This window comes from Photinus pyralis, unplaced genomic scaffold, assembly GCF_008802855.1.
Source record: "Photinus pyralis isolate 1611_PpyrPB1 unplaced genomic scaffold, Ppyr1.3 Ppyr1.4_LG6, whole genome shotgun sequence".
NCBI lineage: Eukaryota > Metazoa > Arthropoda > Insecta > Coleoptera > Lampyridae > Photinus > Photinus pyralis.
Genome location: NW_022170663.1, coordinates 9,220,366 through 9,234,236, shown reverse-complemented (window position 1 = coordinate 9,234,236; position 13,871 = coordinate 9,220,366).

Here is a 13,871-nt window from a genome sequence, read left to right as displayed (position 1 = left end):
AAATATCCAGCACTGAACTTAACAGAACTAAATCAAACCATTACACTAATGATTGTTCGACGTTTAGCTGGCAACAGACTCTACCACCGTACAAATTTGATTATTCGTTTTATTTTTCAGCGTAATACCGCAAATTCTTGACATGTGTGTAAAACAGAACAGAAACGTCATCCATAAAGTATTGTGAAAGATTTTTGAATTCGAAAAATTGACAATCTTTGAAAAGCATTATCTCGGAATCTATTACACCTATACAAACGGATTTGGGCTTAAATTATAGCACATTTGGTCTGCTTTGAAAACTTATTGAACCGTTATTGGCGAAAAACTGGTCCTTCATGGTTAAAATCGTCAAAATCTGAAAAGAAAACGAAAATTCCTCGGTTTTTAGTATATTTGACTATGTTGCGTTCGCCGCTCGACGTCGAAAACTTGAATTATACATTGGGTTAACTACATAAGCAATCCCACAAAAAATCAGAACTACCGGATTTGACGCTTGGTACCCCCCCCCCCCATTTTTAGGAAAAAAGTTACAGGACTAATTGTAGTTACTGTGATTTGTGTATTGGAGGAAAACCATGACCGCCAACGCCTTAAGTAAAAAACACTAAAATTTTAAGCGCCAAATTCAAACTGTCTGCGGTCATTTTGAATCGCCCGGTATTATTTTTTTTTACTATGGATAAAAGTATTATACATAACATGAGGTTTCAGTGTTAAAAACCTGTTTCTGAAGCAGGAATCTTCAAATGTGAATCTTGCTCCTTCCGTTTTATGAATCGTATCTTGAAGGGCTGAATCCTGAAACGTTGAATGTTGAAAGTCGGTTTCATGCTCGAGACATTTAAAGCTTCGACAATGCCCAATACAGGAGAGGCGTCGGTAATAATTTTTTTATAGAACGTGCCCAAAAAATTAACAAAGAAATTCACCCCTTTCCCTCCAACCTACTGCATACAATAATCAAGTAGGACTATGCAATACACTCGTCCACTCTAAGCAAAGATTGGTTTAATTTAATATTATTAAGTGGCGACTTCCGCTTATATGACTTCCGTTAGAGACGACGTTTATATTAGCCATGCAAAAACTAAATAACGATAGATAAAAAATCCAAATCTTTTTTCCGAGTAAATTCTGAAGCCGGTTTCAATAATAATGATTCATTTAATAGGGTTAAGCGGTGTCTTTAGGTATAAGGCGGACCGGAAATAGCATTCATTCCTTGACACTTGTGATCTGTACGAGTTGCACGAAACGGAAACACTGTTCCTTATAAAAATATGAAAGAATGGTCATATGCAAACTGTAGAGCTACGAAAATTGTCAAAAAATTACGTGCGAAAAATTTTCCCACGATGACATCTTAGTAGTGAAGTGTGGGTAATTAAAGTACCGCTAATTTAAAGATTGGTAGACCGTTTTAAAATCAAGTTTGTACACTGCAGTAGTTACGGTAAGTTTCTCCACGGTGCGGGCACCGACTATTAGCTAATTTACATTTGGCTACTAGTAATGTGCACGTAAACAGTATCCAATTAATCCAATTAATAACGTAAATCAAAAAGTGAATAGTCCATCAAGTCATTCATTATGTAATTAGAATAGTACCTGCCTTCTGCACGTGTTTGACGCAAAAGAATTGTTAAACACTACCCCAAATCCATGTGGCTGATTAACCGGTTAAGTTTTTAAAAAATTTACCATTTACTATAAGCTCTAATCCGCTTTTAGTTCAGGCTAAATTACTCTAAAATAATTTATTTTCAAAAAAAATTAGTTACCGGGCGAAACCGGGTTTTTCAGGTAGGTGAAATGAATAGAAATCCCGGGGGTTGAGAGGGGTGGAAAGTGCAAATTGTGACAAAACTATTAATTTTAGACGAAATTGTTAAATGTAAAAGTTATAGAGATTAAAAAAAAGATGTATCTGCAGTCTGCACAACTTTCACATAACGTCCAATTTTCCTAGGAAAACCGGAAAAACTGTTTTTTTCGTTTTTTATTCTTATTTTTGCGAAAAAATGTCGTAGGGGTTTGAAATTTGGAGAAAACATAGCTTGTTTTATGATAAAAAAAGAAGATAATTTGGGCCCGTAAAGTTGAACCGTTTCCAAGATCACACGATTTTTGAAAAAAAAACACCTCTTTTTCAAGGGGATGAAAAATCTATTTTTTTTCATCGTACAGAGGTGCGCGGGGTAGCAAAATTTTCGTAACGACTTATTTTACTCTTAGAAACCCTCGTAACCCTCTAAAATGAGCTACAATTTATTCGTGCTGATAGTTACGAAACAAGCTTTATTAAAACAATAACAAAACTATAAACAATTTGCTGTTTGACGTCAATCAAGAGGGGTTAAGTGTCTAAATTAACGCAACGAACTTTCAACTGCGCCTGCGGTAATTTTATGTTATATTCCTTGCGTTTAACACTTGCATACTGCTTCACGTATTTATTTCATGCACTTAACCAATTAGAGGTCGACAAAATTCATCTCCTTAATTTTCGAATCAATTAAAATGCGAGACAAAAGCAAGAAAAAGGAATCAGAGAAATGATATCTTTTTGTAATAAGATCTACGAAAGTGGGCTATGGCCAGAGGACTTTCTATGTTCAGAAATGGTGGCTCTACTTAAAAAGCAAGGCAAAAAAAATTGATTCTGAATATAGAACAATTGACACGCACAGCAAAGCTCTTATTGAAAATGGCTAATAGAAGGGTTAACAAAGTTGTGGGGGAAAATATTGGATAGGACTGCTGGGTTTCAGAAGAGGAATGGGGACGAGAGAGGTGATAAGGGTCGGTGAAAGATGCTTAGAAATAGCAAAGACTTTCTTTGTTGACATTCTAAAGGCATTCGATTTGGTAAACTGGGAGAAACTGTTGGAAATACTAAAGAAGAAAGGTGTCAACTGGAGAGAAAGACGACTAATACGAAACTTATATACAGGGTGTTACATGTAAAAAAATTTAGGTAGTAGAGGGGATCAAAACAAGCACTTTTTTCCAAATAAACCGAGGGTCCAACGTGTTTCGTTTGGGAGTCGCCCCCACAAAAGTGGTGAAATTTGCGTTTCTTCTTTAATTATTCTCTCAGTAACCATAAGAGTTAGAAAGACTGGTGGCACGTCTTTGAATAGGTTTTCTAGTAAGCCCTTTCCGATTTTGAAAATTAAAAAAAAATGGATTAGTTTGATATCGAAGGGGAGTTGACAGAGGTGCTGTTTATCACCAACTCTGTTTAATTTATATGTAATGACATGGCGAAAAGTAGAAAATATGGTATGAACGTCGGAGGAAAGAGGATTGTTGTTAGTATAACATTTACGGATGACATGATTGTATTTGCTGAGAGTGAAAAAGAAGAAGATGAAATGAAAACAGAGTATGGCCAAATAATTAATAAGAACAAAGCAAAAGTTATGAAAGTTGGAGTGCAGGAGAATATAGCAGTAATAGTAGACGCGGTGAGGATAATAATAATAATAATAATAATGTAAATACTCTATGATAGTGCTGCGACTATATCTGATTCGTCAAGTAGCGTAGTTAAAACGAACACTAAAGAAACAAAACAAAATCATGTACTACAAAAGAAAAAAAGTAATAATAGTTACAGGTGCCATTCCGCACTTAAAAATTCATCGACAGAATAAAAAGGGTGTAATTTAAGGTATTTACTTACCTCATTTTTTAATTTATTGGAAGATAAAAGTCGCAGATTTGAGGGTAACTTATTATAACATTTTATCCCGTAATAGTTACTACAGTTCCGAGATGTTGTAAGTCGAATACATTTTGAGTTAATATTGTCTCTACACGAGTATTCATGTATGTTATATGAAAACTGGTAATCAGCAATGTTTTCTTTTATGAATAATATACAATGTAGAATGTACAAGCTGGGAAGGGTTAAAATACCATGTTCAACAAACTTACACCTACAACTTCTGTAGCCTAAATTAGTGAGTTTCCTAATCGCACGTCTTTGTATAGCAAAAATCCGTTTAACCCCAGAAGAATGTCCCCATGCAATTATTGCGTAGCTCATTACTGAGTGGAAGTAACCATAGTAAGCATTTAGCATAACTTCATGAGATGTCATTGATTTCAAACTCCTCAAAACAAAACATGCTTTCGACAATTTTGTGCACACCTGATTGCAGTGCTCAGACCAATTTAATTTCGGGTCAAGATATACACCCAGGAATTTTAATGAAGCAGTATTATTGATTTGATCAATTTGTTTTAAACTAAATATGCACTTAACTGATTTATCATGATTTACGAGCAACTTATTATCAGTAAACCACTCTTCAAGAATATTAATACCGGTGCTTGTGTAGTCAGTTATGGTGCTACATCTATTTAATAAAGTAGTATCATCTGCATATAAAATTAACTCATCATGCTTGGTTACCTGAGCAATGTCGTTAATATATATTAGGAAAAGTACTGGGCCAAGTACTGAACCTTGAGGCACGCCTGTCTCAATTTGCTTAAAACCCGATGCACAGTTATTAAAACATACATACTGAATTCGATCGTTCAAATACGATTCTAACAACATAATGCTTTTATATTGGAAATTATATTTTGGAAGTTTACTCAGTAATATTGAGTGACTCACACAGTCGAAGGCTTTAGTTAAATCTAAAAAATTTGCAACACAAATTTCATTAGATTCAAAACAGGTTAAAATTAAGTTGGTTAACTTCGAGATGGCACTCGCAGTGGATTTATTGTTACGAAAACCAAATTGACTGTCGCAAAATAACTTTTTTGCTTCAAAATAGGACATAATTTGTTTTTTTTTAATTTTTTCAAAAATTTTAGAAAAGACTGGAGTAATTGATAGTGGTCGATAGTTTGTAAGATTATCCTTTCAACCTTTTTTATGCAGAGGAATAACTTTGGATATTTTCAATTCATTGGGGTAAACTGAATTTCGTATACAGGCAATTATAATTTTTGTTAATGGAACAATTATGACGTTTAACAAGGACTTCACAATGTCAGCCGTGATGCCAAAATGATCTCTACAATCACTATTATTAATACTGGATACTGTATCACGCATCTCATTAAAGGATATTTCTTGAAAATCAAACGACGTAGAGTTGTTGATTTTGAAATTACTAAAATATGTAATTGGGTCATTGTTCTGCACAGGTAGTGACGCACTTATCTCATCAGCAATTTGAACAAAAAAGTTGTTAAACTCATTAGGTGTTAGATTTTGAGTATGCATTTGGTTATCATTGTTGTTTTGTTTAATTACTTGCCATATGGCTTTTGATTTACAACTAGATGCCTTTATAAACGCATCATTATTTGCAATTTTTGCATTTTGCAATGCAACCTTGTAAAGCTTACGGTAATTACTCACAAGTTTACGTAGATCATCATTTCTCACCCTTTTGTAACATCCATTAAGAACCAGTAGAACATCATGCATATTTTTCAATCGATCGTTATACCATCTACGAGCGATGCTTCTAGTACATCCACCCTTCCGAACCTTGGTGGGGAAACTACAATCAAAATAATTCAGAAAAGTAGTAATAAAAGTAGAAAATTTTTCTTCTGCGGTTTTAAGACCATCGTCGATGAAGGACCAGTCGCAGTTTTCAAGCAGGCGGTAAAACATAAATTTACACATATTTGTAATAGGTTTTTACAATTTTAAACTACTATTTACACGTTTAGTACTATGAATTATTTCAAAATTAGTAACCTGAGCCATATGATCAGATATGCATGTCTCAAAGACACGCGTATTAAAACTATAACCACGTTTAAAATTAACAAAAATGTTATCGATGCAATTGTTGCATCTCGTATTTTCAAATATTGTAGGATATAAGTTATAACTTTGTAAAAAATCAACAAGATATTTGGCTTGCCTATCATTAGAACAGAATCTTACATTAAAATCGCCACATAAAATTATCACATTTTTGTAAATGTCTCTTTTTGACAGTAAAGGGTTAAGAGTATCAGTAAATGTATTAAAATTACCTAATGGTGACCGATAAACCGCGAGAATAATCAAATTACAGTCTTTGATAACTAAACCTGATATTTCGCAGTCGATCTCTTTCGATAGGGTCTTCGTGATAAGAATAGGATCGCATTGTACATTGTTTTTTACTAAAATTAATACACCACCGTGTATATGTGTCTGTCTAGAAAAGTGTGAAATCAGTTTAAACCCGTTTACACTAATAAGGTTTGCAGCACAATCGTTTAACCAGTGTTCAGTCAGACACACTACGTTAACATTTTTATTTAATTCTAAAATAGCTTCCAGCTCCAAAATTTTATTAGAGACCGATTGGATGTTCAGATGAAAAATTTCAAAATTAGTAGAAGAATTATCCGGATAGAACAAGTGGAAGTATTTAGACACAGAGATAACACAATGATGGAAAGGCGAAAGAGACATTTTATTTATTTTATTTATTTATTTATTGGAGTATTCTAATGTACTGTGAAAAAAAGCTTTTAAAATGTGGATATGGAGAAGATTGATCTACATCAAATGGACTGATAAGATAAGTAATGTAGAAGCCTCGTATTAAGCAGAGTTGGAGACGGAAAAAGTATGTTAAAAAATCATAAAGCGAAGAAAAATGAACTGGTTGGACTTGTAGTACTTGTATAGTACTTGAATTTTAAAAATACTCTGAATTCTAAAAATCCCCAGAATCATCAGAACTTTCAGAAGTTTGGGAAGGTGCTTGTCGATCGAAATCTTCTTCTTCCAAAGCTTCAGCTTCATAATCCTCAGACTTTTAAGAACATTGATAATCTTTCAAAATTTCTGTTCGAATAACTAAATTTGTGGTATTTATGGAACAGGTATTAAAACATCGGCTCAAAGCACAAAAACTAAATTGCTTATTAGAAACGAGGGTTTCTAAGAGTACGATAGTATTCTTAAATTAACGGCATTTTAGTAGTTTGGATATCAGTTGCCGAACTATGGAATCAAAAATGCCGACAGAATACCGAGCAATCAATGCCGCGAGAAATTTACATAGAATTCTAATTTTAGTGAAAGGTGCACAACGGATAAGTTAATGACGCATTAAACAGCTGCTATTTTAGTATAAAGAAGTAAATAAAGCATATTTATACAAAGAAAAAACGAAAAGAATAAATTCCGCAACATTTTTAGACGAGAAAAAGAAACTATTTCCAAATTGACAATTAAGGATATAATTAATTTCGCATTAAAATTGGGGATGAACGGAACTGTTAATATAAAATTAAAAAAATTCTATTATACGTGAATTTGCCAGAATATTTAATGAGTAAAACGCGAAATAATTGCGTTCTTTATTGTAGAGAGTCGCGTTTTTCAATACCGTATATGATTTGCCTTAGAATTTTAATATTTTAAGTTATTCCCTTCGCTGTAAGGAGGCCCGTATGCGCGCGGCCCAGTGACAAGTGAACCCCTCTCTGGTCCCAACTAACTCCTTCTCCAACCTCCACCTTCCACCCAACCAACCCCCGACGGACAGCTTTTTATGTTGTGTATACTAAAGACGATATTCCCTGCCGTTTCTGCTTTAAAGAGATATATCCATTGGCGCGCTTCGCTCTAAGCCCACAAGCTACGTTTCCCGAATTATTTTTCGCGGCGATCTGCATGTAGGTCAACGAAATGACACTAATTACTTTACACTAATTCCTTCGTTAATGCTACAATTTGTAGGTGAATCCGATAAGTGGAAATGGCATTCGTTAGGGTTAGGGGTAGGTGGTACGCCGATTTCTTTTTATATTTACGGCAGCGAAGCGTTTTACAACATCCAAAAAACCATCAATTCGAGCAAAAGCTCTAGTTTCCGAGCACAAAACTTGGAAACTATCTAGGCTATAGCAAGAATATATAGCACCATACATAAGGGGGTGAGAATACGACGGCCCAGCGCTTCGGGTGTTCTGATAAGGCTCCGGGGGAGGTACAGAAACTCCATGCAATATTCCCCGTTCCCTGAAATGGGGATAGCGCTAGAAATTCAGCACGACCTACTTGGATCGCTGCAGACTTAAAGCGATAGACTGTACGCGAATGGATTAAATCCACCAAACTTGTATGTCTTAAATTTGATTTTAACTTTTATAAATAATATAGGGTTAACTTGTGAATGTTACCCACGCGAAGATTTCAGAACTAGACTAATAAATATCAATCATACATTGCACTTGCACCCTTCACCTTTCTAACCACCTACAATCCACCCCCTGCTGCAGCGCCACAATGATTGATGTTGACCAGCGAGGGAACTGCACCCTCGGTTCATAAATTACCCCAAAGCCCATGCAACATGCACCCTTTCCCTATACGTTGTGCAGCACTCCGTAACACCTAGGGGTGGCGCCCTACGCGAGGGACAATGCAGTGTATTTTATAGGTATTATTGAACACTATTGTTGTAATTAAGGTGGCGGACAGGTTACGGTTTTGAATGGGATGATATGTTTATTAATTTTCGCGTACGATTTACAGTTGGTCATTTAGCTCGCGGGAATTTTTAGAAAGCTCCTTAATTAAGGGTGGAATGAACATAATTTTAGGATACGTACAATATCGAGAATACTTAGATATTAAATTTCAGTCAATAATGGCAACATTAATGAAAGTTTGAAATGAGATGTTCATTAATTTTCATTTGCCGAATAGGGTATAATCGAAATATGATGCCTTTGTGCTTTTTTCCTTCTCATTCAGGTATATCAATTATTCTAGAAAATTAAAAAAGCTCTAGTCTTAATTTTCGAAGTTTGTCGCACTTAAGTTTCGTTTTTAATTAACTTCTTCAAACATAAATATAGCAATTTTAATTAGGAAACTTTTCAATTGCGTTTCTCTCAAAAGAATACAATTTATCATTGCCAAAATTACGTAAAAATTTCAAAAGAATGCGTTTTTGCTGATTAGAATGAAACTAGCCAAGTCGTCTAGTGTTTTTAATCTTTGAGAGTAAAAATCTTTGCATCGGGTTACAAAAATAAGTGACTTTTTCTTCATAAATCAAAAGAAGGGAAGTTTGCCATGCGCATATGATAGTGGTAGGTACTCAGTTATTTTTTAATATAAGAAGTCATAGAAACAAAACGGGAAACGATATTAATTTCTTTACATTGCTACGGAATATTACATGGACTTATAGGGATTTACTTTATTTCGTGATACCTTCCAAACATTTTTGTATCTTTCTAGCGCCTGCTTTCGTTTCAGTTTTTGTATGATTTCCGCTTCTACTGATACCTGTCCAAAGATACAAAAATCTTGAAACGTTTACATGGATAAGCCGTTTCGAGACAACCGGGTTTGCTGGTTTAACCACCGATGCAATATTTTAGTACATATTAGATTACATTATGCTTATCAGTCTTTTCTCTTTGAATGAAAAGAATCTGATTGTATTGAAGCATCCCTAAAACATGAGCAATGCACAGAATCTGACTATAAAAAAAGTTGGAAGAATTTAATGTCTTGTAGCGAATATTCCGGAAATCCCGATAGACATCGGGGCGGCATAAAAGTGGACTCAATCTTTGGGTCACTTTTCATAGCACGACCCTCTATTGACGACACAAGAAAGAGAGACCGCGATTCGAGCTTTAAGAAACTTTAAACCGCGTAACAAAATTCGCAATGGAAGGTAACTTTTGGTTAATGTGGTTAATTTCGCCTGTATGAAAAAAAACAAAATTCCGCAAGAGTTGTCCGCGTCTACAAGGTCTTTTCAAGCCCACAAACGGACAACAACTGTAGAAGAAGAAAAAATACAAAAACACCACATTAGTAAACCACGTACGAGGTTCGCGAGTAGATGGCGCTCCGTCCCTAAGGTTGTTTCTTCCATGGCCCAGTAGGTACACACAGTGGCGGAGTAGCTACCGCTGGTAGCCCATTAAAATTGCACTCGCATACCTTCTCTCCTCGTCAGCCATTCGCGACTAAATTAACAGCCTGGTAGGTACAATGAAAACGTATATTTTATTGGTGCAAAAATATTATACATTTCATTTGAAAAAACAAAGTTTGGTGCTGTATCTGGAAAAATAAAAAATGCCCCCTGACTAAGAGACTTCTCTGCAATAACGTTTATTCTTGATACTTATTTGATATTCCTACAGATATCTCAGTTATAAAGTAAAAACTCTTTATTGCAGTTCTGGACATTTGCGCTGTTGCCACGTTCGTGCCAGTCACGTCAAAATGGATATCGTCGATCTATGCAGTTTTGAAAAGTAACTACGAGAAACCGCATCACTCTATCTTTTTTAGTTTTCAAAATATCCCCTAAACACATCGAAAACAAGCAATTTGGAACACCCTGTACACATGACGACGTCTACTGCATCAATACGATTGATTTCTAGAGGTTTCTTTTTCTATGGATAACCTTGTGACACTGTTTAATCTGCTTTTGCTCATCGTAGAGCGCAAATAAGTTTTTATTAACGTAAGGTTAGAAAAGCGCCCCCAGAACTGACGGCGCCCGGGGCGGACTGCCGTAGCCACTCACCCGCCACTGGATACACATACACTCATTGTCTTTGTACAAGCGATCTTCTACGAGTCTTCATTCGCTGCCAGCCGGCCAGCTAGCCGGATTCTTGGTGACAGTTATCTGTAACCGGGGAAACTGAAGCAATGTAGGTTAACCAGGGTCCTATCTTTTATTAGGAGGAACCGGCTCTCAACCTAGTTTCGAAAAAAAGGGGTTAGTTAGAATAGTTTGTAGAATCGGACGAACTCGGAAAACTGAAGATTCCTGAGAGTCCGATTTTAAAAATCTACGGAAAACCATGGATCCTAGAACCCCACAATCGGAAGGAAAAACCCAAAAATTTCAAAGAACCAAAATGTATACTATTATATCTGTGTAATTTGAATAAAAAGATTGGAAGTCTAGGAATTAAAGGCATCGTCAGTATCTGCCGAGTCTGAAGAGGAGAATGAATTCGAAGAAACGGAAAACTCCGAAGAATGTGAGAAATCAGAGGAATCAAGAAATTTGACTTTGCAATCGTAACGATTAAAAAGAAATGGAGGGGAATCCAAAGAATTTAAAGAGTCTGAAGTAGCCGAAAAGTTTACGAATAATTTGATGGATTTGAAGAAGTGGGAGAATCTGAAATAAAAAATTATAAAGATCCTACAATTGGAAGGATTAAAAAAACTTGGTATGTACAGGGTGGCCAACTAAGAATGCGAGATACTGTATCTGAGAATCTATCCATCGTAGAGGCTTGCGGTAAAAAAATATATTACTAAAACGGCCACGAGCAAAACCTGGAAAATATTTTTAAGTTTCTGAAATGGCCGCTAGGGGGCGTAACTGCAATCTGGAATCTAAAAAAGTGATTTTTCTGTGAATTCTGCTGTATTAATCAAACAAAAAAATGTCCGGTCTTTGAAGACGACTATAATCTCAGCTAAAAATGAAGTGGTGGTGGGTATTCAAAGGTTTCCGTAAAGAACACCCTGTATCTTCGAAACGGCTGATCCGATTTCAACAAACTCGGGATAGTTCAAAAGAGCTATTCTTCAGCTACAAATATTATACTATTTGAAGTTTTGTTAGTTCCACATATCACCGCTTGAGGGCTTTTTTCGACATTCCGACAGAAATGGTTAATTTTCTCAAAAAAATTAAATGCGTTGGTTTGATTTTTTTTTCATGAAAAAGTAGCTAAATGATGCCTAAACAAGTTCGCGAAAACAGCATCTCGATATCTTGAGAGATATATTTATATTTTTATATCGTGATGGCCACCATTTCGAGCATTTACGGCGGCATTAAAAGCTTCCTTTTTTAAATCGATCCACCTTGGGGCCACAAATTATATAATAAAAATAATTCCGGAAAAATTAGCTTAAAAAAATAAAATTTTGAGGGTATAAAATTTTCATTGGCCTAAATTTTAGGTTAGGAACAAGATATCGAGATGCGGTTTTCGCGAGCTTGTTTAGGCATCATTTAGCTACTTTTTCATGAAAAAAAAACCAAACCAACGCATTTAATTTTTTTGAGAAAATTAACCATTTCTGTCGGAATGTCGAAAAAAGCCCTCAAGCGGTGATATGTGAAACTAACAAAACTTCAAATATTATAATATTTATAGCCGAAGGATAACTCTTTTCAATTAACCCGAGTTTGTTAAAATCGGCTCAGTCGTTTCGAAGATACAGGGTGTTCTTTACGGAAACCTTTGAATACCCCCCACCACTTCATTTTTAGAGATACGGGAAAAATTGTCAAACAAAAAAGTTTCAGATTATAGTCAACTTCAAAGACCGGACATTTTTTTCTTAGATTAATATGGCGGAATTCACAGAAAAATCACTTGTTTAGATTCCAGATTGCAGTTACGCCCCCTAGCGGCCATTGCAGAAACTTAAAAATATTTTCCAGGTTTTTCTCGTGGCCGTTTTAGTAATAAATTTTTTTACCGCAAGCCTCTACGATGGACAGGTTCCCAGATACAGTACCTCGCAATTCTATTTGGTCACCCTTGGCCACAGTTTCAAGACAAAAGCTTCAGAATCGGGCGGATCTAGAAAAATTCGATGAAACGGAAAATTTCCAAAAATGTAATGGATCTGAATGTCACTAATTTTATAATAAAGAATTTAGATTTTGAAAAATTCTGAAATATTTTGAAATTTTAACTGAAGAAAATGAAGAATTAAAATTTATATGAAAAGTTCAAAGAAACGGAAGAATTCGACAACACTGAAGGATAAGAAAAATTCGAATAGGTAGAATCCGTAGCATATGAAGTTCATGTTTGAGGATAAAATCTTTTAAAAGTTAATTGGCTGCACCCCCCACCCCCTTCTGCAATAAACAAGTAACAATGCAAACTTGTACCTCCTGGAGAATATTTAAGCGGGCACCTACGAAAGTAGTGAACATAAAAGTATTCTGGCACCGAGGGGTTGAATTACTCACCCAGCAAACACACTTTACGTTTAAAAACGGTTTTAAAGCGCGTTGAAAGAATAAATTCGGTATTGGTAGTATGGTATACGTTTTTGTGTAGACCGATTTTATGCCTGCGTTTAAAATACGATTTTTATTCATATATAAACGATAGAGTTCACTTTCTACGTTGATAATACGTATATAAATAATCGTTTTTTAGCATTCGTTTTATAAACGTATATAACACTACTTTAATATACGCATATAAGTCGTATATCAATGGGAAATAATAAACGCATAATATTCCTAAAAGAATACAACAACATCCGCCGGGCATTTATGCGTATTATATACGTAGGGTTTTAGTCTACAATAAACGCTTTTTATACGGAACTGTGTTGCTAGGGCAGGCAAAAACCCCTTTGAGTTATGTAAACTAGATAGTTGCGATGAACTTTAATAAACTTCATGAACAGTATCTGAAAAAGGTCATTGCTAAGACTGTGACTGGTCACAATTGAATAACCAGTAACTCACACCGCAAGGGGATGGTTTTAGTAAAGGTTTTGTGGTTTTGCTTCAGGTTTAATTCAACGCATAAATAAATATAGGCTAGTTAGTTTAGTTATAACAAATAACAATACTTAATACCCGGTTCATAATTAACGTGAGTTTACGTGCATCATGTACGAATGACTAATAGCTTCTTTGCCATCATTAGATGGCATGTGTGTAATCCTTGAGGAATAACCACGGGGCGATACAACATTCCAAGAATTGGAAGCTTTGCTCCAATCGAGGATATGCTTGTTAGGATCGCCTTCAGACCTACTTTGACTTATATCTTGAACTAGTTCACTAGCACCTTGCGATGATGGAGTAGTTGGAACATTTTCAGATTTT